Source organism: Amphiura filiformis, unplaced genomic scaffold (genome assembly GCF_039555335.1).
Source record: "Amphiura filiformis unplaced genomic scaffold, Afil_fr2py scaffold_31, whole genome shotgun sequence".
NCBI classification, from domain to species: domain Eukaryota; kingdom Metazoa; phylum Echinodermata; class Ophiuroidea; order Amphilepidida; family Amphiuridae; genus Amphiura; species Amphiura filiformis.
The window spans coordinates 791,758-817,220 of NW_027305495.1; the positions used below are offsets into that span (position 1 = coordinate 791,758).

Consider the following 25,463-nt stretch of genomic DNA (forward strand, 5'->3'; position numbering starts at 1 on the left):
TCCAGGAAGGAAAGGAAATTTGTGAGTACACGTCTGTGAGTATATACCCCAAGCACCGACAGAGTTTAACTTTTATATATTCATTTCACACATACATAGCTACGGATAAAAGACAATTCTATATAAACAGCCATTTTGTACATTCGAGCGAGTTCATGCCCTGTTAGTTTTTATGAAGCACATTTCTCCACACACACAGAGGCAGCCGTTTACTTGCTTTACGCTCACAAACGACACATACACTGGTATTTAATATTAGACTAAACCTGCCATAGGGCATTAAATTCCAAAATCTTGTTCAGACAAAGTACAACTATTCATTATTATTAGACACGCATCGTCGCTTTGAAATTTGACAAAAAATGGCTTTGGGAATCAGATTCAAAGTACAATTTTTTTTTGTTTCTCGTCACTAAACCAATTTGGCATCGCGGTAATAAATAGTGTGGTTAATGTCAAATTTAATAACATAATATGGTAATTATGTGGGGTACTACAGTTATTACAGGTGATAAGCATATACATGGTGGTGGCCCAGTTTGAGCTCCTATATATTAACTCTCTTCACGCGGGTGTCAACTGCAGACGACAAGTTTTTAAAAAATTCAAAAATGTCAGAAATGTAAATTTTCATGACCATATTTGTAATCAGCATGAAAAATGCATTAAAATGAGTACAAACAAGCTAGTAGTTCTTAAGATAGCTCTTGATATTTTGAGAAAATATTTCAAAACTATAGCACGAGAGCATGATAACATTCTCAAACATCATTGCAATTAGTTCTGAATCATTTGATCCATTCTAACAAGTTTTGTGTATTTTCTGTAAACCACTGTAAGGATGCCGTAATAATCAACCAAATAAATACTACGGCAAGTAAAATGATAAAAAATCATGCTTTTATAATTCTTTTTTACCTAAAGATCCATATCCTGAAAAAAGATTCCATTTCTATTTCATTTCCTGATATGAGCAAATTTCCTGCACATTTTCCGTCCTAAATGTTCTTCTAAAATCACACAAACATTACATTTAATATTTTCATTCAAAACATTCTGCGATTGATGCAGTTATGGATCAAGATTACCAAATGTTTTTTATACATTTAGTCGGGAAAGCTCATGGTTTTACTTACCCAATGGGTTATTCCATATAAAATTCACACTACCCCTGAGGAAGATTTTGGAAATATCTGCCACAGAAGGAGTATGAATTTCAAATGGAATGAGCACATTGGGCAGCTCCATTTGAATTTCATACACCCTCTGAGAAAGCTTCAACCTGAATTTCCCCTGAGGGAGAGTGAGTTTCAAATGGAGCTGCTAATGTGTTCATTCCATTTGAAAATCATACTCCTTCTGTAGAGGATATTTCCAAAATCTTCCACAGGGGTAGTGTGGATTTTAAATGGAATAGCCCAATGGCTGGTGCTACATTTGTAATACTTATGGTTTAAAATAATTCACATAATTATATTCAAATCTTTTATTTCACACAAAATTAAAGCAAGCTACCAATCAGTACTATTGCTATAGGAACAGAGGAAGAGATTTTTTGTTTATTTTACTCGATAAATAAGGACAAACTATGTCAGTGTATGCACATGGTCAGTGATTAGTTAAAGCCAAACCACATTAATCTGGCAGAAAAAAATTTCCATAATATTAGTGTCCCTCCCATCTCAAACTAGTGTCCCTATTTGTTTTACCAAACCCCTTAATAATTACCAATTTCATATTTCCAAACAAGGGAAACTCAAAAATCTGACTACCCAGAGCCCCAGCACAGGTGGCAACACCAGAGTATCAATATTTGATATTTGAAAAGACCCCATTTCAAAAGACATAATTCACACATTTGCCTATTTTTTCTTTGATTTCAGTTAACACTTTGGTAAAAAGTAATCAATATTATTATGATTATTATAAACAGAATTCTTCAGAATTCTTGGCACAATCAATTTGTTGTGTCTGACTGAATTTGGCTGTTCCAGTTGAAATCCACACTACCCCTGTGGAAGATTTTGGAAATATCTTCCACAAGGGGAGTATGAGTTTCGAATGTAACTGGTCTGGGTTAAACATTTTGAAACCTATATTCCCCCTGTATTATGGCTTTACCTATATCTGCCACAACTGGTGTGAGTATTTCAAATGGAAGTTACCCAATTGTCTATTGTATTCAAAACTCATACTCCCTCTGTGGAAGACATTCTAAAGCTAAATCTTCCACAGGGGTGGTGTGGATTTTAAATTGAATGGCCCATTTGAACCATCAATTGCATGAGCAAAAGCACAGATACACAAACTGTTTGTTAGTTTATCATTAACTTGTTACTGTATCAAATTTAACAGACCTGTAAGATTATCAACAACTAAATTGTAAGGTCAAAGTTTATCTAATAGTCTGTCTGTGTTGTAGCAACAATTTTAGTATTTTGATGATATAGAGTACAAACATATTATTATTCATAACTTGCTCTGTTGATTTTGTGTTTTTGAATAAACAATACAAGTACAAAGTTTTACTACAGGTTCTGAGCGAATGTCCAATCAGATTTTGGCACTGAAATTAGATTTGAATTATGCCAATCAAACATTTTTTTAGGCCTTAGCTATGGATAAAAGTACTTGCATATAGGGGGAAATTGATCATTTCCTTGAAAATCAGGAAAAAAGGTTTTTCTGTATACAAAAGAATACTGGCCCAAATTTTGGAAATTCCAGAAGGGTTTCCCTTTCAGAATTTTTACATTTTGAATTCTAACACAAACATCTTTTACACAGTTTCTAAACTGTTTTAATATATGAAGTGATATACAGTCATTAAATATCCCATCCCACCTATTTAGCATTCTAACAGGGATGTGCCATGGAACTGGGATACCTTTTCCGCAATTTGAAATTCCAGAAGGGTTTCCCCTTTCAGAATTTTTACATTTTGAATTCTAACACAAACATCTTTTACACAGTTTCTAAACTGTTTTAATATATGAAGTGATATACAGTCATTAAATATCCCATCACACCTATTTAGCATTCTAACAGGGATGTGCCATGGAACTGGGATACCTTTTCCGCAATTTTGGTACATTGATTGGTGGATTTTCAGTGAAGACCAGTGCTCCCAATTGGGCAAAAGTGCCTTAAAAGCACCACCCAATTTGGGCAAATTTTGGTGCTTTTGTGAAAACTTTGTATACTGATGAGCTGCAAAACAGCAAAGTCTGTGTGGCACATCCCTGTACAAAATCTTTTGAAGAAGCACCTCGAATGGAGAACTTTTGTGAACAAGCAAACCTTCAATATCCTTTTGGCCTTGTCCAGTACATCATCTATGATTTGCCTCAAAATATGTAGAATGTGGGTGTTTGTGTGGGGGTGTGTACATGTGTGTAATGTTTGCAAAGTTCCTAGTCTCCCTAAATGTCAGCTTTATGCTGACACATTTCAAAAGTATGTTATTTTAGTCCCCACGGATGACAATCCAAAATGACAAATTCCCCACAGTAATTATCACAGAATGCAACTTGGAATAATTGAACCAATTTTCATCAAACTTTCATATCAATTTCAATTTTAAACAAATTACCGACTAATCTAAATGCTGATGATTTTCAAACAAATTTGTCTCAGTTACTTAGTATCCATAATAATAGCAATTATCTTCACCTAATTATTATTTTGACTGCTCAGTGCCAGAAGGGTAAGCACAATAGCTGCCATATGTAGATGAGTACAATATACTGTGTGTAAATTGCCAAATGTTCACAAGGCAGCTATTGCACTTACCATCTTCTGACGCTGAGCAGTTGATTTGTTTGCATACAGTACATTTAGCCTACTCCAAATTCAAGAGATCTGTGCATCTTCCTTAAAATTTAAAAGTCAATTTTAAGAACCGCTGAACCAATACTAGTCAAGTTTGTACTCATTTGAATGCATTTTTCACATAGATTTCAAATATAACATCAAAAATACAAAAATCTTTAAAAAACCAACATTTTGTTATTTTTTAACCCATTTCTTTTACTATTTGTAAGACTACTTAACACTCATGTATGCGGAAAGGGGTAGCTACATCTACCTACGAATAATAAGGTTATCTGTCATTCTATAAACAATCTCCCGTTTCCTTTGTACCTTCATAGCTATAGGCTTATACACTTGAGGTACCGTACTAACGCTACAATCTAGAACATTCTCATCTATCATGGCACAGTTCTTTCAGCCGAATACTTTTGCACATTCACAGAATGACCTTTGAATGTGTTGGGTAACCCAAACTCATACTCCAAAACTTGAGGTCAAGTTTTGAGATATCATGGGTTGATTGTGGGTTATTGGACTATGGCTTCGGAAATGAGACCGTTTTTAGCTCTTAGTTTAAAGATCCCGTACCAAACAACACTCATCATGAGTATGTTATGTTCTTGCAATACACACCATGACTTAACTCTTTTGGATACTAAGTTAGCACATGATTTTGGTTCAAAATTTGAAGTAAAATATTACAATTTTCTTTTGGTCGTTTTAAAAAGTGAAAAAAGATGCATCAAAATGAGGCCAAATACTAGTGGTATTGGGTTAAAAGTTCTTGAGATATTTTAGGTGATGATATAGATTCTGTTGACTTCTTTAGATGCCATGAAAGCTATGATGGTTTGTAAAGTATTAATGTGGTGGTTCTTTAACATCAGTAACACACTGTACACACGTCTATATGCAGAAACCATACTATCCCATCATGCATCATTCTATTGCCTCTAGAAACCAGCGTTTACATGACAGTCAATGTTGAAAACTGAAATAGTTGCTATATGCATAATTAAGTCCCTGACCATATTGTGTACCACAAAATACTACATAAAGTGACAGCAAACTAAGCAACCAATATGATCATCCAAAATCACATATGTGACCGTCCATGGCGAATGAGCCGTAAATTCCTCCCCCGGTCAATTTTGTTTTATTTCGTGTTTAAAAAATCATAAACTTAAAATGGTATATCATTTGACTTCAAACGATATCCAGAAGCGGGGTTATGGTTTGTTAAACTTTGCTCCTTCAACAAAATTATAGCTTTTTACGCTTTTACATGTGTCTCTTTTTCCACATTGTTGGCAATAAATATCAAACAGTCATAATTGGCGGTCATTTCAAATCATCCCCAAGTCAACGAGGTTTAAGAAAGTTCTCTCATTGTTAATTGTTGGTTATGCATACCTGTACAAAATACAATGCCTGGTAACCCACCACTTGAACAGGATTTAGCAATATAAGCAAACAAAGACCAGAGCTATTAAAAGTTCTATAGCCATAAAGGTAGAAGCTTATTATCCACTTCAACAATAGGATTATTGATTAGTTTTTGACTATCAAAATGAGACGGATGTCGGGCCAGCTTAAGTTACCGATGAATATGACCTTCATACACATTTTACACCGTAACTCAGAATACAATTTAGGGAATTTACGGCTCATTTGTGCTGCCGGGTCACATATACGCTTATAAATTGTTTGCTGGGTAACGTTCACACACATGGCTTGCTATCCCCTGGTCTTCTGCTCCGCACCTGAATGGGGGTCGGTGGTTCAAAACCGAGGTGGGAAAAACAAGTTTTCACTTTCACCTCTTTTCTATGTTCCTTCCTTTTTTCCCATCGCCAAAAAGGAGAAAGGGGAATTTAGGGTGATGTTTCATGAACACTGACCATCCTATTCAAATTAAGTAGGCCTACAGCAAGGTTCCATGTGTGATTTGGTGCAATATCACCAATGCATCATGGGAAGGCATTACATTATTCTATTCACTTCTATAACATAAGCCAGAGAAGATATTAACACTTCCCATAATGCATTTCTACAATTTTAATTTCCTATACTGATTTGCTATCTAGTGCACTATGAGTCGATATTCAGTGATGAAATGTACCGCAATGAACAGAGCACATCCAGATCTTGCAAAATATATTTTCTTGACTATCAAGTTAAGTATCGACCCATGTTAGCCAGTCTATTCTCAAATTGAAAACAAAGTGAAACCTGTGCAAAGTAATGGGAATGTCATTTGATGACATGAGATGATATGGCATATTGCAAAGAATTCTGGGAAGGGTAAGATAACCTTCCCTGAGCATAAGCTGCCTTAAGTGATCATACTTATAAAACATGGCTAAATTACCCATTACAAAATTTTCATTTGAAAGGCAATCTGAAATTACGTGCCACATTTTCTTAACCAAATTAGTGTTGATTTTAATGCGCAATAATGATATAAACAATTACACAGTTTTGCATTTTGAGAAGCGCATGGAAGCGGTCGGTGAAAAATAAGCGGCGTTAAATAATTCCAAATTTTCGATAAGCACCAAAAGAAAACATTGTGTTTCTCTGAATGCTTACTCATGTAATTTATATCGTGTATATGGGCCGTGGGTTTTAAACACAATAAGGCCTAATCATGTGCAGTCTGCATAAAAACTTGGTTTCGTTTTACTCTCTCAAGAAAGCTATATTTAGGTCAATCTTCTCATTTTAACCTAGTATTGCTTGGGAATCAAAGTGATATCGGAAACTTGTCGAGGAAACGTTGAACTTTATAATTAAGCATTAATCATCCGATCCAGGGGTTTTGGATACGATATAGTATTAAAGATTTTGTAGGATTATAAGCGCTGCATCTTTAAAAGCTTTTAATATCTTAAAATGGATTTTATGAGAATAATAAAGGAAATCTAAGATAAGACAGCTTGAGTTTAGGAATGTCAGAGTCCATTTCAATGTTTTGCCCTAAAAATTGGTTGTTGTTCTAATTTTTTGGTGTTTCTAGTAAGAAACTTTTAAATCTAGCGTTTATAAATTTCAATTTAAAGGATTACTCTGGGGAAAATCTCAAAAGGCAGGTAATGCTTTTGGTTACATTTTGTTTAGCTGTTTGTTTGTCTGTTGGATTATGAAGAGTTAACTCACATTTATAGAGCGAAATCAAAAATCTCCTAAAAAGGAAGAACAGTAATCAAAAATCCCCTTAAAAAGGAATGACTGATTACATGTATAATTCCAAATGATTTGAATGGGACACTCACACAGCAAAGTAAAATAAACTACAATGTCAATTATATATCATACATTGAAAGCATAGGCCCAGAACCAGGGATCTTAAGTAGGGGCTCAGCCCTCCCCCTCCCCAATAATTTGGATATGGTATGTGGGGGGGGGGCTTAAATACCCTTCTGCCCTTGACCTATTTTTGCCAAATTTGCTGACATCCCCCAGAATAGATCATCAACAACATTTTGGTTATGTCAGTGCCCCATGTTGAAAATCTTTCAAAGTCTTTGCTGCAAGATAGTTTTACAACATAAGACATGGCCAAGTGCGGGGCTATTATGACAATGTCAATGGCAGATAGAATGATGGGGCTATTCCAATTGAAATCCATACACCCCTTATAGAAGACATGGCCTTGATCTTCCACACAGGAGTGTGAATTACCAATGAGGTTACCTGAAGGGGTGACTCCATTTTAAAATCTACACCCATGTGTGGAAGATTAAGGTCATGTCTTCCATAGGGGGTGTAAGAATTTCAACTGGAACAGCCCATGTTACATCTCAATCCCTCCCCTGGTTCAGTTACACTTTAGTAAATGTTGAATGTATGACTCACAATGTTAGTTATTCATGATCGTATTTCATGACACAAGCGACAATATCCCCAGCAAACATACTCTTCTCCTCAAAACATAATCCCATGTTACTAAACATCCCGCTGTTTGTAAATTAGGGATTTTCCCCAACTCATCTTCATGTTACAAACATCACCTTGGTATTGGGTTGTCAATTGGTAGCCCAATTGGGTGCTTTTTTGAAGAGTTTCCCTGTGACTTCAGCCATTTCTTGACATAAAAACCAATGTTTGAGACACAAATTGGGCGACTTTTCGACATGGACGTCTGCAGTTTTCGGTAGTGTCCTGCCCATAGAAATCAATGGGTTTAAGTGAAAAATTGGGCTACTTTTCCATCATTTGACTCATGATTAAGATCAAAATTTTCTGCCAACACCCCTGGTATCCCTACTTTATCCTTCAGTATCTTGACATGATAGAATTATACTTATTTCAATTTCAAAACAAACTTAACTGAACAACTTCATTCCTGCTGTTTGAATATAAAATCAAGTCTGCGGGAACTCCTTATGTTGTGTTGATAAAAAAGTTGTCGAGATCACATTCGAAATCCCACCGCTGCCACCATCAGTGTCATGTCTCAGCATTCCATAGTAGTAGGCAGCTGCTATTCAAGACATGTATGACTGAAGATGGGACATGTGAAATATTCAGTCTGACCAGACCGGACCCTTCTTGACGTCATCGTCCCGTATTTACTAAGTAAATCACGATTATAGATGCGCTTTATTCTCGGATTCCGAGTCTCGGGGTCAATGTCTCAATCCCATGTCTTTATGTATTTAGGTGATTCGATATCATACACGTCCCATAATGCTTTTCTCACATTTCTTGTACTGTACTGATTTGCTATCTAGTGTAATATGGGTCGATAGTGATGAAATAAACCTCAATGAAAAGACCACATCTAGATGTTACAAAATGTGTTTATTTCTTCGACCCATGTTCAACCTAGTCTATTCTAAAAATATGGCCCAAAGATAACCAGTGCAAAGTAACAGGATTGTCATTTAATGAAATGAGGTGATATATCATGTTGCAAAGGATTCTGGGTAGGGTATAATATCTTCTCTGGGTGATGTGCTACTATAAAAGTGATCATTTTTGTGAGTATATTTTTTGTATGCTTTGTTGGATATGAACTGACGTTTCGGGTTTTGGTTAAAATGTGTCGGATTATATAGACCTAAAGGTCATAAAAACATTTTTAAATGTTCTATAATAAAACTAAACAGCATTTTAAAATGTTGCCAAAATTTAATTTCAAAATATTTTTGCCAAACATTTTTGCAAAATATTTTGTCAACACTAAAAGGGGGTGGAGTAACCCTATTGGTTTAGGATATGGATTGTCTTCAAACTTACATACAATGTCAAATATTGTCCCCTTTATGCATCTATGTGAAACATGAGAACATATTCAGCATACTGAATAATTAGCACAATTAGCATGCTAATATGTTGGTACGTGTGAAGCGCATTCTGGTTTGGCATCCCTGAAAGCCTGAAAAGGGGACCCTTGACCGCCTCACATATCCCTGTACCCACTATTATTACATTAGTGCCACCGCCCCTTCCCCCAGCAAAAAACAAACTTTATAGGGGGCTTGAACATAGTGCCACTCACTGCAGTTGAAACTTGTTCCGAGACTTTGGCTGCTCAAAATCAAGAAACAAATGCTATAATAGCAGTGCGACATAATTTTTATTTTTAGAAAAGCTTTTAAAATTCATTGAACACATTTCATCTTCACACCTTTGTAAATATGGCATACCTCAACTTTGTCCATCTTATTATCTCCGCCAATTCCTGACACTAGAGCAAGTTTGTTTACTAATCCTAAACTCATTAGGGAAACTCTAACCCAATTAACACCGTGTTACTAATTGCTTGTATTCATATCACACTCAGGCCCAGTATCATCAAGAGGATTCCGTGCTTTTAAGTTAAACCTTTGCGACGCTCACCGAAACGGTCCTCGCACGAGCTCCCAGCGAGCCGTGGTTTGTCTTCAAATTTGATTTGGATAAAAACTAGGTAAATTAATCACCTTTAAATAACATTGAGCATGTGAAGCCTGTGCATTTAGCCTTGTAGCTACTGATGCAAACGACAAAAACGTAATTTGGTTAAATAATGGCCATAGTCAAAATAGGGCTGCTCCAGTGCTTCTGGTAGCGAAATAAAGACATGCATAGAGTAATATAACCCTGTGCATGACCACAGCACCAAATTTTCGATTTTTTTTTTCAAAAACTCAAAATTTTAAAGTTTCGTGATAAAATTTGAAATCTACACCCAAAATGCATTGATATGAGTACAAACAAACCTAGTATTGGTTCAGTGGTTCTGATTTTTAACAAGGACATTTTGACGAGAACTTGAGAGTTTGATGGCTATTTGCATGCAAAGTGCTTGAAAAAACTTATTATCTTACATGTTGTTTATATAGAGCCAGAGACAAAGATGAGAGCCAGAGGTATTCAAACTTGTACACTGTTTAAACTGGAGTTGACTGGCCTAGTGAGTTCCAGAGAAGATAATTTACACTACCCATAATGCATTTCTTCTGTTTCAATTTCCTGTACTGATTTGTTATCTAGTGCAATATTGGTTGATAGAGACATGTTCCTGAATGAACAGAGCATATCCAGATCTTGCAAAATTTGTTTATTTCTTGACTATCCAGTATCGACCCATGTTCAGCCAATCTATTCTCAACATGAAAACAATTTAGGGCACCTGTACCAAGTAACTCACGGTGTAATTTGATGTAACGAGGTGATGCACCATGTTGCAAAGGATTCTGGGAAAGGTAGGAGATCTTCCCTGGGTGATTTTCATTTCTCTGAAGCTTACTATTCAATTACTGAAAGCAATGATTTCCGGAAGCTAGAAAATACAAATTCAGTTAATGCTGCTGTTATTACTCCTTTAATTCCTGTGATGCCCCAATTCATCAAATACTGGCTATTTTCACCTGACTAAACAACTTTGATCCCATAATCTGTGAGGTTTCATGTTGATTACCTCTTTTTGTTTTTAAAATTATATCAGGTAGCTTTAGCCGTCTGATATGATGTCCTCATACAAAATCTTGCTTTTATTCAATAGGCCTATGTCTATGATTGCAAACATACACAGGTGATTAGTGCAACCTGTAGTGCAGCACGATATATCGTTCAAAAATTGTTTTAACCTATTGCTATGGTAGTTATCCGATTATTACATCACTTCGACAGCAAATTATAGTGACACCTACAAGGTATACCAAATGACTCTAATCATCATAATAATACTTTTTTTCTCACCCTTTTCCACTGACTTTAATTTGCACTATCATGACTTTGTTCTGGACACACAGAATGTAGCCATGGAAAACTCCCACACTGAGAATAAATTGTTTACTAACACAAATAAAGGAACACTTAATTTTGACAACATCATTTGTAAAGCTGCGATATCTCCGAAATATCCTATTTTCTTCATGATTAAACTTGAATAGCACACAGGTGGACCTATTTATCGGACGGCCATGACCTAAATCATATCTCAATACAGAAATAGGATAAATAGGAAAAATATTTTATTTACTTCACTTGCTATTATAGGGCGTATACCTTTATATTCCCCTTTATATTCTGCATTATAAACCCACACATTCACTAGGAGCAACTACATGCTCATCTATTAGGGCACAGTTCTTTAACCCCAATACATTTACACATTCATTGAATGACCTTGAAATTTGGGTACACAAACTCATACTCTGCAACTTGAGGTCAAATTTTGCACATTGATTGTGTAATTGAGGTTATTGAACTATGCCATTGGGATGAGGCCATTGTGGTCCTTAGTGATTATAAACCCACACATTGTATTCATCTAGCAAATACAAATAACCTTTCCACACTGAATTTTTTGCATCGGTCAGCAGCAATGGTCATCAACACCGACATGACCTATTTCCATCTTTCACGCATCATCACCTTCGCCTAGAAATATATGTCCACTGGATGACCAGGTCGTCTATCAATCATCAAAATATAATCTTTGGCAGATTATATTTTCATCACAACATCTTTTAATAAATAGTAATCCTCTTTTGTCTTTACGAAATAATATTCACAAAAATACGAAGCAACATTGTAATAGAAACACCAAATTTAGTATAAAAACACAATTTTACCAAATTTAAAGCTCATCACAAAATTCGGTAAATTAAAGTTCCTGCAAAATTAAGTCTTTTGCTAGTGCACTAAATTAACCTGAAAGGGGAACTACCTCATATCAAAATGCTAATTTTGAAAGTGTGAATTTTGATACTCGGCAAACGAGAAAATTATTCTGTTCAATTTTATTTTGAGTTTCCTTGGGAAAGCTATAATTTTATTCAAATCGTTTTGCATTTCATCTCTACATTATAATGTACTCTCAAATTTGATTTTGAAATTAATCTTCAAATTTTGATATCAATTTTCAATTTTGATTTTCAAATGTTTTGCATTTGATCTGAAATTGTGTAGGCTATTCCAATTGAAATCCATCACCCCCATGGAAGCTATGAAGCTTAATCTCTCACACAGTGGGTGTAGACTTCAAATAGTGTCATCCATTTCAGGTAACCCCATTTGAAATTCATACTCCCTATGTGGAAGATTAATGTAATGCCTTCTATAGGGGGTGTATGGATTTCAACTGGAATAACCAATTATTCACCGCACGATTTTGTATTTGATCTCATACATTTGATCTCATATCAATTATATTTGAATTTAAATAGACTTTTAAAAAAGGCATTTAAAAATGCTTGTTGATAATTAAATTTAGTTATTTTGTAACTAAAACTAATTTTATAGAGATTTGTTTAACAATGATGATCAGAATGAAAGCATGAGAACGAAGAAGAGAATAAACACCCACAGACAGGACCAGACAGGTCCTAATGCGATTCTGATTAGTCCGTTTTGGCTCCTGTGGCAAGCAAAACCAAGTCTTCAACCATAGACTACCTGTTCACTTGTCACTAGCACACCAACAAGGTCACATCAGGTCTTTATCCAAGATCACTTCCTACTCACTAGCCCACCAATCAGATCGCATAACAATCTGATCTGTTGCGGTCCTAATCCGATTCTGATTAGGGCCTATGTGGCAAGCAGAACCAAGTCTTCACCCAAGACAACCTGCTCACTAGCTCACCAATAAGATCACCCCAGGTCTTCACCCAAGACTACTACCTGCTCACTAGCTCGCCAATAAGATCACATCATAATCTGACCTATTGCAATCCTAATCCTAATCCAATTCCGATTAGTCCAATTTGGCTCATGTGGCAAGCAGAACCAAGTCTTCAACCAAGACTACCTACTACTTCCTGCTCACTAGCCCACCAATCAGATCGCATAACAATCTGATCTGTTGCGGTCCTAATCCGATTCTGATTAGGGCCTATGTGGCAAGCAGAACCAAGTCTTCATCCAAGACAACCTGCTCACTAGCTCACCAATGTAATTACCCCAGGACTTTATCCAAGACTACTACTCACATCATAATTTGACCTGTTGCGCTCCTAATCCGGCTCTTCATCCAAGGCTACTACCTGCTCACTAGATCGCAAAGAAGATCACATCAGGTCTTCATCCAAGATTACTATCTGCTCACCAATAAGATCACATCAGGTCTTCATCCAAGACTACTACCTGCTCACCAATAAGATCACATCAAGTCTTCATCCAAGAAAACTACCTGCTCACTAGCTCACCGATAAAATCACATCAGGTCTTCATCTAAGACTACTACCTGCTCACTTAGCTCACCAATAAGTTCACATCAGGTCTTCATCCAAGACTACTCCCTGCTCACCAATAAGATCACATCATAAAACTGACCTGTTGAAGTCTTAATCCCATTCTGATTAGCAAACGGCAACTTGGTTCACATGTTATGACACTACCCAATCACATCAGGTCTTCATCCAAGACTACTACCTGCTCACCAATAAGATCACATCATAAAACTGACCTGTTGCAGTCCTAATCCCATTCTGATTAGCCCACGGCAACTTGGTTCACATGTTATGACACTACCCGATCACATCAGGTCTTCATCCAAGACTACTACCTGCTCACCAATAAGATCTCATCATAAAACTGACCTGTTGCAGTCCTAATCCGATTCTGATTAGCAAACGGCAACTTGGTTCACATGTTATGACACTACCCGATCACATCAGGTCTTGATCCAAGACTACTTACCTGCTCACCAATAAGATCTCATCATAAAACTGACCTGTTGCAGTCCTAATCCGATTCTGATTAGCCCACGGCAACTTGGTTCACATGTTATGACTACCAGATAAGCTTCTTAATTGTGTCTAGTGCAGTGTACTACCAGATATTTGACTTCATTAATCTCAGCATTTGCATGAAAAGCATCAGAACTGCAGGCTATGGGTTGGATAATATGATCTGGTTGAAACAAAATGCAATATTTGGGGAAGAAAGTTGTAAATTTATTAAAACCATGATGGTCCATGATTCCGGTGGGGCCACTATATAGTGGCAAGACTCATGACTGAGTATTTCTGAGACTGATTTGCTACCCTAAACAAGAAGTTGCCTTTTCCCTAACCTTAAACAAGTAATTGATGCAATTATTACCCCTAAACAAGTAAACACACAGAAAAAGTGCTTTTAACCCTAAATAAGAAGATGCTGCCTTGGTCAATTTTGGAAATAATTTGGTCAAAAACATGTTTTTGGGTGACAATCAAGCCCAGCCGACCGCGACAAATATTATTTTTTAGCTTGCCCGATCAGACAGGCAATGGTCAAGAATTGGTTGCCCCAAAATTACCCCTAATCCCAGCAACAATTATCGACGTATTTTGACCAGTTTTATTTGCCTATATCTCAAATTGAGAAATATGGATATATCAGTTTTCATGATGTCTTCTTTAAAACCTTTTTTTGAATAACTAAGAGCCTCAAAGTACTCCCCAGTGTAGTGTACAAAAACTGCTGATAGAGATTTAAAATTGAATTTTTTTAATCTGAACAGTGTGTTGTCACTTCGAAATATTGATAACAGATTCTTTGGATAAGAATCTTATAAATTTCATAGAATATTTCCTTGTGGGATAAAATACCTGAACTTAGGTTTACATTTATACTTCCCCATTATGCTAAATTGAAATTAGTATTTCCAATAATGCATTTAAGGTCAGTACAGCACCTCCCCAGGCTTCTCTTCTTTACACCAAAGGGTATTGACCCGTAATTCTTGTTAACATAAAATAACAAGCTATTTTAGCTGATTTTTCTTGAGTAAAGTTATGATTCTTTTATTATGCTAGGCATTGGACCCATACTGTGCCTTTTATTCATTTGGTTCAATCCACAGAATGCCTGCAACTAAATGAGGAACTGTATGTACCACAAAGGGCATCTGAGGTCATGTTTATTGACTTGTACAAGTCCATGGTCAGTCAAATCAGCTGTTATGTCAAATAATTGCACTCCCTCTAAACAGGGTGTCTTCTCTATTCTGCAATAGGAAAATGAAGGTCATGCCTGAGGTATTCTTGAGCTGAGGCTACCAAGTTAGGCTACCAAGTTGGCTATCCAAGGGCTCCTGAGGGTGCTAGAGCATTCTGTGGTCTGCAGTCTGCACTATACCTTTGATAAAATGGATCAACTGGACAAATCTTGTTTAACCCAGCAAACACAAAAATGTTTTTAAAAACATTATAAACATGTTATAAACATCTTTTGGTTTTGGTCCAAACATTTAAATGTTGGGTTACATAAAGGTCACAAAAATTTTTTAAACAAAAATCTATATCAAAAAACACTACAACAACATTTTTAAAATGTTGTCAAAATGTTAATGTAAATATTTTGGCTAACTTTTTTGCAAAATATTTGTCAACACTTAAATAACATTATGTTCAAATTTTTCAAAAAAAAATTTGAATTTGTAAAACATTTTATACCCTTTATATATGACCCAACATTAAACATTTTCTGTAACATTTTGCATTTGCTGGGAATGCTCCAAATACCACACAGGCAGATTGCATGTCATGCTTCTTTGAAGACAAGAAATTTCTTACAAACCCCATGGATCAGATTTATGTCCTCTATACTTGTTTGTTTCACCTCGATTTTGGTAGTAACATAGGTGCGGCGTATTTTATTGGTCGCAACATGGATCCTGACCACTAACCTAATTCCACAGAGTGTATACGCATGCATACAAGGGCGGTTTGATGGTACGATTGTGGCACAACCACATAAACAAACAAACATCAATACCAAACTGGAGGTTGAAACAATGTATTGTTTCTAGGAATGCCCCAGAACCACCCCAGTCCCTCAGACGTGATATGCTTCTTCTAACATTGTTCCTGCTGACACCTCTTGACATACAGCCCTTGAACCACCCGGGGAACCACCCCAGTCCCCAGTCGTGCTGAACAATGCATGACATACTTCTTGTAACATTGTTCACTTGACACCTCTGACATACAGCATAACATGCCAAATCAAATAATGTGGTCAAATGAGATTATTAAATTCAGGTAACATCAACATCTGGTAGAGAAGGGAGGGCAGCCTTTTCCTGGAATAGCCACTGTACATTGGCATTAAAAAAGTTTCAATTGTCTTATTCCAAATCGACCCAGAAAATTAAAAAATCACAGTCGCATTTAAAAAATATTTTTTGCACTTTAACGATTTCACCTTTCCTTTGCATGTTTTTATATGATTTTTATGTACCGAAACATAAAAGAACATAATTATTTGCTTGTTTTAATTTTTCGTGGCAGCTGCGTTTAGTGCAAAATGTGTAAAAATTAATGTTCAGCTAAATTTTTCACTTTTACAGTTAACAGACATATCTGTACACAATTTTACACATTTTTCCTTCAGGGATGAAAGTTTTTTTGCCTGTATTCAGGCTTTTATGTAATCCAGATTTACGCAATTTCTTTTATTTTCAACCCCGTTTTAAGGCCATTCTGGTCATTTTCATGCTGCTTCAGGTTGATTCAGGCTTTTTCTCAAAAGTATGGACATTTATCCCTGTTTCATATATATTTCAAATGTTTTATAAAAATAGTGCTTATGAAATTTCTTTGAAATAATATCAGTTTGTACTTACAGACTAGTCTTGTTTTACCTAGTGCTGCATAGGTCCCCATCTTGTTTGGGAAGAAGATGGACAGAGTTTCAATAAAAGCCATTATCAACACTTGGTTGACTTCAGTAATTTCCCCCACAGTTACGCACTATACCTTTGAAAAAATGGATCAGCTGGACAAATCTTGTTAATAACCCAGCAAACACAAAAATGATTTTAAAAACATTATAAACATGTTATAAACATCTTTTGGTTTTGGTCCAAACAATTAAATTTTAACACAAAATTTTTTTAACAAAAATCTATATCAAAAAACACTACAACAACATTTTTAAAATGTTGTCAAAATGTTAATGTAAATATTTTGGCTAACTTTTTTGCAAAATATTTGTCAACACTTAAATAACATTATGTTCGAATTTTTCGTAAGTTTAAAAAAAAAAAATTTGAATTAGTAAAACATTTTATACCCTTAATATATGACCCAACATTAAAACATTTTCTGTAACATTTTGCATTTGCTGGGAATGTTCCAAATACCACACAGGCAGATTGCATGTCATGCTTCTTTGCAGACTAGAAATTTCTTACAAACCCCATGGATCAGATTTATGTCCTCTATACTTGTTTGTTTCACCTCAATTTTGGTAGTAACATAGGTGCGGCGTATTTTATTGGTCGCAACATGGATCCTGACCACTAACCTAATTCCACAGAGTGTATACGCATGCATACAAGGGCGGTTTGATGAGTACGATCGTGGCACAACCACATAAACAAACAAACATCAATACCAAACTGGAGGTTGAAACAATGTATTGTTTCTAGGAATGCCCCAGAACCACCCCAGTCCCTCAGACGTGATATGCTTCTTCTAACATTGTTCCTGCTGACACCTCTTGACATACAGCCCTTGAACCACCCGGGGAACCACCCCAGTCCCCAGTCATGCTGAACAATTACATGACATACTTCTTGTAACATTGTTCACTTGACACCTCTGACATACAGCATAACATGCCAAATCAAATACCTTGGTCAAATGCGATTATTAAATTCAGGTAACATCAACATCTGGTAGAGAAGGGAGGGCAGCCTTTTCCTGGAATAGCCACTGTACATTGGCATTAAAAAAGTTTCTATTGTCTTATTCCAAATCGACCCAGAAAATTAAAAAATCACAGTCGCATTTTAAAAATATTTTTTGCACTTTAACGATTTCACCTTTCCTTTGCATGTTTTTATATGATTTTTATGTACCGAAACATAAAAGAACATAATTATTTGCTTGTTTTAATTTTTTGTGGCAGCTGCGTTTAGTGCAAAATGTGTAAAAATTAATGTTCAGCTAAATTTTTCACTTTTACAGTTAACAGACATATCTGTACACAATTTTACACATTTTTCCTTCAGGGATGAAAGTTTTTTTGCCTGAATTCAGGCTTTTATGTAATCCAGATTCTGGTCATTTTCATGCTGCTTCAGGTTGATTCAGGCTTTTTCTCAAAAGTATGGACATTTATCCCTGTTTCATATATATTTCAAATGTTTTATAAAAATAGTGCTTATGAAATTTCTTTGAAATAATATCAGTTTGTACTTACAGACTAGTCTTGTTTTACCTAGTGCTGCATAGGTCCCCATCTTGTTTGGGAAGAAGATGGACAGAGTTTCAAGGAAGGGGAGAAAAGAGGGAAACCGGAATGAGAAAATCAATTAATGGACATGAAAAAATATTGAGCTTATCTCAGGGGCTTTCAAATTGAAACATTTGAACAAACACTGGGTCACACAGTCTGAACTAAATCCACTTCGATGTGGTTCTTTTTAAATCCGTATTCAATTATCAAGTGGATTAGTGCAATAGCCATAATGTGTCATTTTTCATCCACATCGTTTTTTTGAGAAGTTGGTTTTTACTTCGCTATAGTTTGCTAGACTGGACTACACTGGACTCAGGAGGCAGCAGACTTCAGGACAGCAATGGATGACAGAAAGTTGTGAAAAGCCATCACAGTTTGAGGACACCACTCGAATTTGGCAAGTAAGTTGATCAACATCAACTAAGTATATAGGCCTACATCCCCCCTATGGAAGACATGCCCTTTATCTTCCACACAGGGAGTGTGAATTTCAAATGGGGTTACCTGAATGGTGGACTCGGGACTCCATTTGAAATCTACACCCTTTGTGTGGGAGATTAAGGACATATCTTCCATAGGGGGTATGGTTTTCAACTGAGAATTGCCCCATTGCAACCATTATTGCAAATCTCAGTCAATGCAACTGTCTAAATTTGTCAAAATTACAAGTTATGTGCTAGTTTATAAAAACACTGAATTGGGCTATTCCTGTTGAAATCCATACACCCCCTGTGGAAGACATGACCTTAATCTTCCACACAGGGAGTGTTGATTTCAAATGGAGTCATTCATTCAGGTACCTCTATTTGAAATTCTTACTCCCTGTGTGGAAATTTATGGTCATATCTTCCACAGGGGTGTATGTATTTCAACTGGAATAGCCCAATAGTGCATGATGGGAAGTCCTAATTCACTGCTATGTATAGAGCCTATGTTTCATGAGCAAGTAAATCATTGACCACGGTGTGTATCCTCTAGCCTATAGGGACAAGTCAAGCCAAGTTTGTGAGTATAACAAAATTAAATGAATGTAAAGGACTGAATTTCTTTCTGTGGCATGCCGGATGGATTAAGTATATTCGACTAAGTGATAGAAGGAACAGGATGAACAGTGTGCGGACATTGGCCAGCAAAATAGCTGAGGAACATGTTCTCATGGGTAAAGATAGTTCTTAACTCTCTCCATGCGGGTGTCAACCACAGACGACATGTTCCAAATTTTTTTATAAAAATTCAAAAATATCACAATTGTAAATTTTCATGACCATATTTGGAATCAGCATGAAAAATGCATTAAAATGAGTACAAACAAGCCTAGTATTCATTTGGTTCAGTGTTTCTTCAGATAGCTCTTGACATTTTGAGGAAATATCTCAATACTTGGACCTTTCATGTTGAAGCCCTATGGCTAGCACACAGAGCATTAAAAAACACAAGGCCTCATTCAGTCTTATATATATACCATTATACACAAAGAAAATAAAGCGTTGCATAACCAGGCCAGTCAAGACACCATAATAAAATGTCCTATATTAGACAATAAGTAGGCCAAATAAGATACTTATAGCTTTAGGATAAAATGATAAAAGCCATTATCAATAACACTTAAATTGTGGGTTTGATTCCACACACAAGGGACATTGCAAACATAGTCAATTATCTGGAAAAGAGTTAAATAATTTGTGTTATCAGCAGTAGATAGCATGATTATCCATCTTCTAATTATGTTACTAGTTGATAATTATAGGAGGGATGTGTTATCAGCAGTAGATAGCATGATCTCGAGTCTTCTGATACTGTTACTAGTTGATATAGGAGGGATGTGTTATCAGCAGTAGATAGCAACAGTCTTCTAATAGTTGATTATAGGAGGGATGTGTTATCAGCAGTAGATAGCAATATTATGAGTCTTTTAATAATGTTACTAGTTGATATAGGAGGGATGTGTTATCAGCAGTAGATAGCATAATTTTGAGTCTTCTAATACAGTTACTAGTTGATATGTGTTATCAGCAGTAGATAGCAACAGTCTTCTAATAGTTGATTATAGGAGGGATGTGTTATCAGCAGTAGATAGCATAATTTTGAGTCTTCTAATACTGTTACTAGTTGATATAGGAGGGATGTGTTATCAGCAGTAGATAGCATGCCATATGAGTTTTCTAATTATGTGATCGTATGTGTTATCAGCAGTAGATAGCAATATTATGAGTCTTCTAATACTGTTACTATAGTTGATATAGGATGGATGTGTTATCAGCAGTAGATAGCAGGTCCTCTTACTTGATTATAGGAGGGATGTGTTATCAGCAGTAGATAGCATGATTATGAGTCTTCTAATAATGTTACTAGTTGATATAGGAGGAACATGTTATCAGCAGTAGATAGCAACAGTCTTCTAATAGTTGATATAAGAGGGATGTGTTATCAGCAGTAGATAGCATAATTTTGAGTCTTCTAATACTGTTACTAGTTGATAAAGGAGGAATGTGTTGTCAGCAGTAGATAGCATTATGAGTCTTCTTAAATACTGTTGTAGTTAGTTGATATAGGAGGAATGTGTTATCAGCAGTAGATAGCATGATTTTCTAATACTGTTACTAGTTGATATATATCTAGGAGAAACACTGTGCAACTGAACTCAACTATTTCAAAAGAGTTTAACATTAACATCATCAGCAGTACCCAGCAAACACAAAATGTTTTCGACATCATTACGCAAAAAGGTTATAAAGGTTGTCAGAAAAGCGTTTAAATGTCAGGAATTATATAAAGGGTATATTAAGAGTATAAAAGCGTTTTCATAACCTTAAAAACATTTTTGATAATCTACTGCTCAGCAAACAAAAATGTTTTACAGAAAAGCGTTTAAATGTCGGGTTATATAAAGGGTATAAAAACGTTTTAATAACATTCCAAAAACATTCTTGAAAACTTGATACAAAACATTCTGAACAGAATGTTATTTTGAGTTGAAAAAATATTTTGCGAAAATGTTTGCCCAAAATATTTTCAATAACGTTTTAAAAGCGTTTTCATGACCTTTATATAACCCGACATTTAAATGTTATTAAAAGGTTTTGAAAAAACATTTTAAGAACATTTCTGTGTTTGCTGGGTTCAAATATTTTAACATAATGTTATTGAAGTATTGACACAATATGTGGCAAAAATGTTTGCAAAAATAGTTTTCAATAACATTTTTTGAAAACATTTAAAAATATTGTTGTAGTGTGTTTTTATACAAAACGTTTTAAAACGATTTTTATGACCTTTATATAACCCGACATTTTAATGTTTTAAAAACGTTTTTACCTAAACCAAAAGCCAAAATATAACCTATTTAAAACGTTTTTAAAACGTTTTTGTGTTTGCTGGGTAGATAGGGTCGCAACAGGGTCAGGGTTTGAAATATGGGACCAATGGCCTGTAAAAATTGGTGTGGGCCTGCAAAATTGACATTATGCGGGCAGAATGTTAAAAAGACACCCCTGCATCACCTCCCAAATAATTCCTGGCTAGGCTACAGGCCTGCCCTCACACATTGCGTTTGCTCTCCTCCTTTAAAAAAGCTGTTTTATGCCACTGGCTCCCCAGCAAACACAAAAACGTTTTAAAAACGTTTTAAATAAGTTATATTTTGGCTTTTGGTTTAGGTAAAAACGTTCTAATAACATTAAAATGTCGGGTTATATAAAGGTCATGATAACGTTTTAAAACGCTTTTGTATGAAAACACACTACAACAATATTTTTAAATGTTTTCAAAAATGTTATAGTAAACTATTTTTGCAAACATTTTTGCCAAATATTGTGTCAATACTTAAATAACATTATGTTAAAATGTTTGAACCCAGCAAACACAGAAATGTTCTTAAAATGTTTTTTTCAAAACCTTTTAATAACATTTAAATGTCGGGTTATATAAAGGTCATGAAAACGTTTTTAAAACGTTATTGAAAATATTTTGGGCAAACATTTTTCGCAAAATATTTTTTTCAACTCCAAAATAACATTCTGTTTAGAATGTTTTGTATCAAGTTTTCAAGAATCTTTTGGAATGTTATTAAATCGCTTTTATACCCTTTATATAACCCGACATTTAAACGTTTTCTGTAAAACATTTTGTTTGCTGAGCAGTAGATTATCAAAAATGTTTTTAAGGTTATGAAAACGTTTTATACTCTTAATATGCCCTTTATATAACCCGACATTTAAACGTTTTCTGACAACCTTTTATAACCTTTTGCGAATGATGTCGAAAACGTTTTGTGTTTGCTGGGTCCCTTGCAATTCAAACATGTTTCTAGGCACACAATGGTTAATTGGTTATACTCATTTGAATGTATTCAAATATGAATGCAAATTAAAACTTTGAAACTTGGACCATTTTGTGACATATTTGAGCCTCGCAACACTACTGAAAAGTAATTAGCAATGGCAGTGTGGAGGCCAAATAAGTACGAACTCTATTGGCTTATTATCAGGGCTATAACATGGCAAATGAAAAGTGTCATGTGAAAATATCCAATGGCATAGGTCCTCCATTATATAATATAATGAGTCAAAATGGAAAACACTTTCAAGCCTTCTAAATTGTGTCCACTCAGGTGATACCTAGACAAGATATCTTACACTTCTCATAATGCATTTCCCCTATTTCAATTTTCTGTACTGATTTGCTATCAAGTGTAACATGGGTCAATAGTGACAAAAAGTACCTCAGTGAATAGAACATATCCAGATCTTGCAAAATATGTTTATCTCTTGACTATCGATCCATGTTTAGCCAGTCTGTTCTCAACATGAAAGCAAATGGAACCTGTACAAAGTGATAAGAGTGCCATTTGATGTAATAAGGTGATGGGTCATTTTGCAAAGGATTCTGGGAAGGGTAAGATCTTCTCTGGGTGAAACCAGCAATTGTAAGGCCCAGAAAGGTAGATGCAAATAGAATGCCATCAAAACTGAACATTTTCATGCAATTATATTTTTACGCTATACAGGGGTCGCATTCTTGCGTGTCTGCGCATCTTGGGACCCCATACTTTTTTGTTTTGGATGGTTTGGACCCCTTAAATTACAAGTTGAAATTGACCAATGGGTCAGATCAAAACTGCATGGACCCCTTAAATTTTACAATGCACGAAAGAGGATTTAAACCACATGCCAAAAATGCATTCATCAAAGTTGTACCAACTTCCATATATCGTCATCACAACAACATTAAGGGGCTCATACGGCAGACACATGAAACTGGAAAGCTTAAATCTAAATCAATATTTGACCATTTTCAACCCCTTTAAATTCTAACTGGCGCTATAACAATTTCAAACAGTTTAGCTTCTTTCTAATATTGGCTAACAGTAAGATGTCTTCTTACAAAATACCAGTAGGTCATATCTAGTTCAAAATCGGATTTTTTATATGTTCGGAATCTCAATGATCCATTTCTCTCCCTATGTCAACATCATGCAAGTACTTTATGAGCAACAATAACCTCACTCTCAAATACATAGCTCAATGACCTCCACTACACAAACCAACTCAAAATGTTGACCTCAAGATGTGGAACATGAGATTGTGTACCAAACACATCCAAAGGTCATTCTTTGAGTGTAGAAACATATTGGGGTTAAGGAACTGTGTCCTAGAGATTGTCATGTTTGAGATTCTAGTGAAGTACTATGAAAACCTTTTCTCGACTGCTCAGTGCCAGAAGTGGGTAAGTGCAATAGCTGCCATGTATAGATGAGTACAATGTACTGTGTGTATGTTGCCAAATGCTCACAGGGCAGCTATTGCACTTACCCACTTCTGGCACTGAGCAGCCGTTCTATTCAAATACAAATATACAAACTATTTACCTGTGTTGCATGCCATTCACAAAACTGTTTATTTTTTCTGTCTATAACACTGATCCAAAGATGAGTTTGTGAGCCTGTCATGCCAGAAGGCTTAAATTACCAAGCATGTGTATGTACCGATTTGTTGTGTGTTTTCTATATGTTCCAACACTTGGTTGACTTCAGTAATTTCCCCCACAGTTACACACATACAAACATTTTTTATTAATTGTCATACCTGGGCTAAACATATTAAGCTCCAATAGATACCAAACAACCAATTGGGCAAATATTGCGTTGCATAGTTTTCTCAATACTAGTTTTGGATCGAGGCATTTTGTTGAAATGTTTTATTTTCACAGATGTGTACCATACCTCCCTGTCTAAACCTGCCGGAAATGTCATGATTTGACAAATGCTTCATTCAACATCTATGACCAGAAATAATAATAATGATATGCTATGTCAGCTTTGAAATTTGGAATAGATTTACTCTGAAGATGGAGATGAGGTGGAGACAGGATTGGAGATGGATATAGAGTTGGAAATGGAGTTGGAGATGGTGGTGAGTGATGATGGAGATGGAGATGGAAATGGAGTTGAAGATGAAGAAGATGAAGATGAAGGTAGAGATGGAGGTGGAGATGAAGATGGAAGTTGAGATGAAGATGGATATGGGATTGGAGATGGATATAGAGTTGAAAATGGGAGTTGGAGATGGTGGTGGCGATGTGCGATGATGGAGATGAGATGGAGATGGAGATGGAGATGGAGATGGAGATGGAGATGAAGATGAAGATGAAGATGAAGATGAAGATGAAGATGAAGTGGAGGTGGAGATGGAGATGAAGGTGAAGATAAGATGAATATGGAGATGGAGATGGGAATGGAGGTGACAATTAGAGGTGGAAATGGACATGAAGATGAAGATGGGGGTGAAGATGAAGATGAAGATGAAGTGGAGATGGAGATGAAGGTGAAGATAAGATGAATATGGAGATGGAGATGGGAATGGAGGTGACAATTAGAGGTGGAAATAGACATGAAGATGAAGATGAAGATGGAGGTGGAGATGAAGATGAAGATGGAGATGGAGATGGAGATGGAGATGGAGATGGAGATGAAGATGAAGATG

At 35.7% G+C, this 25,463-nt stretch overlaps 1 protein-coding gene across 1 annotated transcript in view; it reads right to left on the reverse strand.

Moving 5' to 3' along the window:
• LOC140143876 (muscleblind-like protein 1) overlaps positions 1-25,463 on the reverse strand; it is a 485,567-nt gene that overhangs the window by 243,043 nt on the left and 217,061 nt on the right. The window lies entirely within an intron of this gene.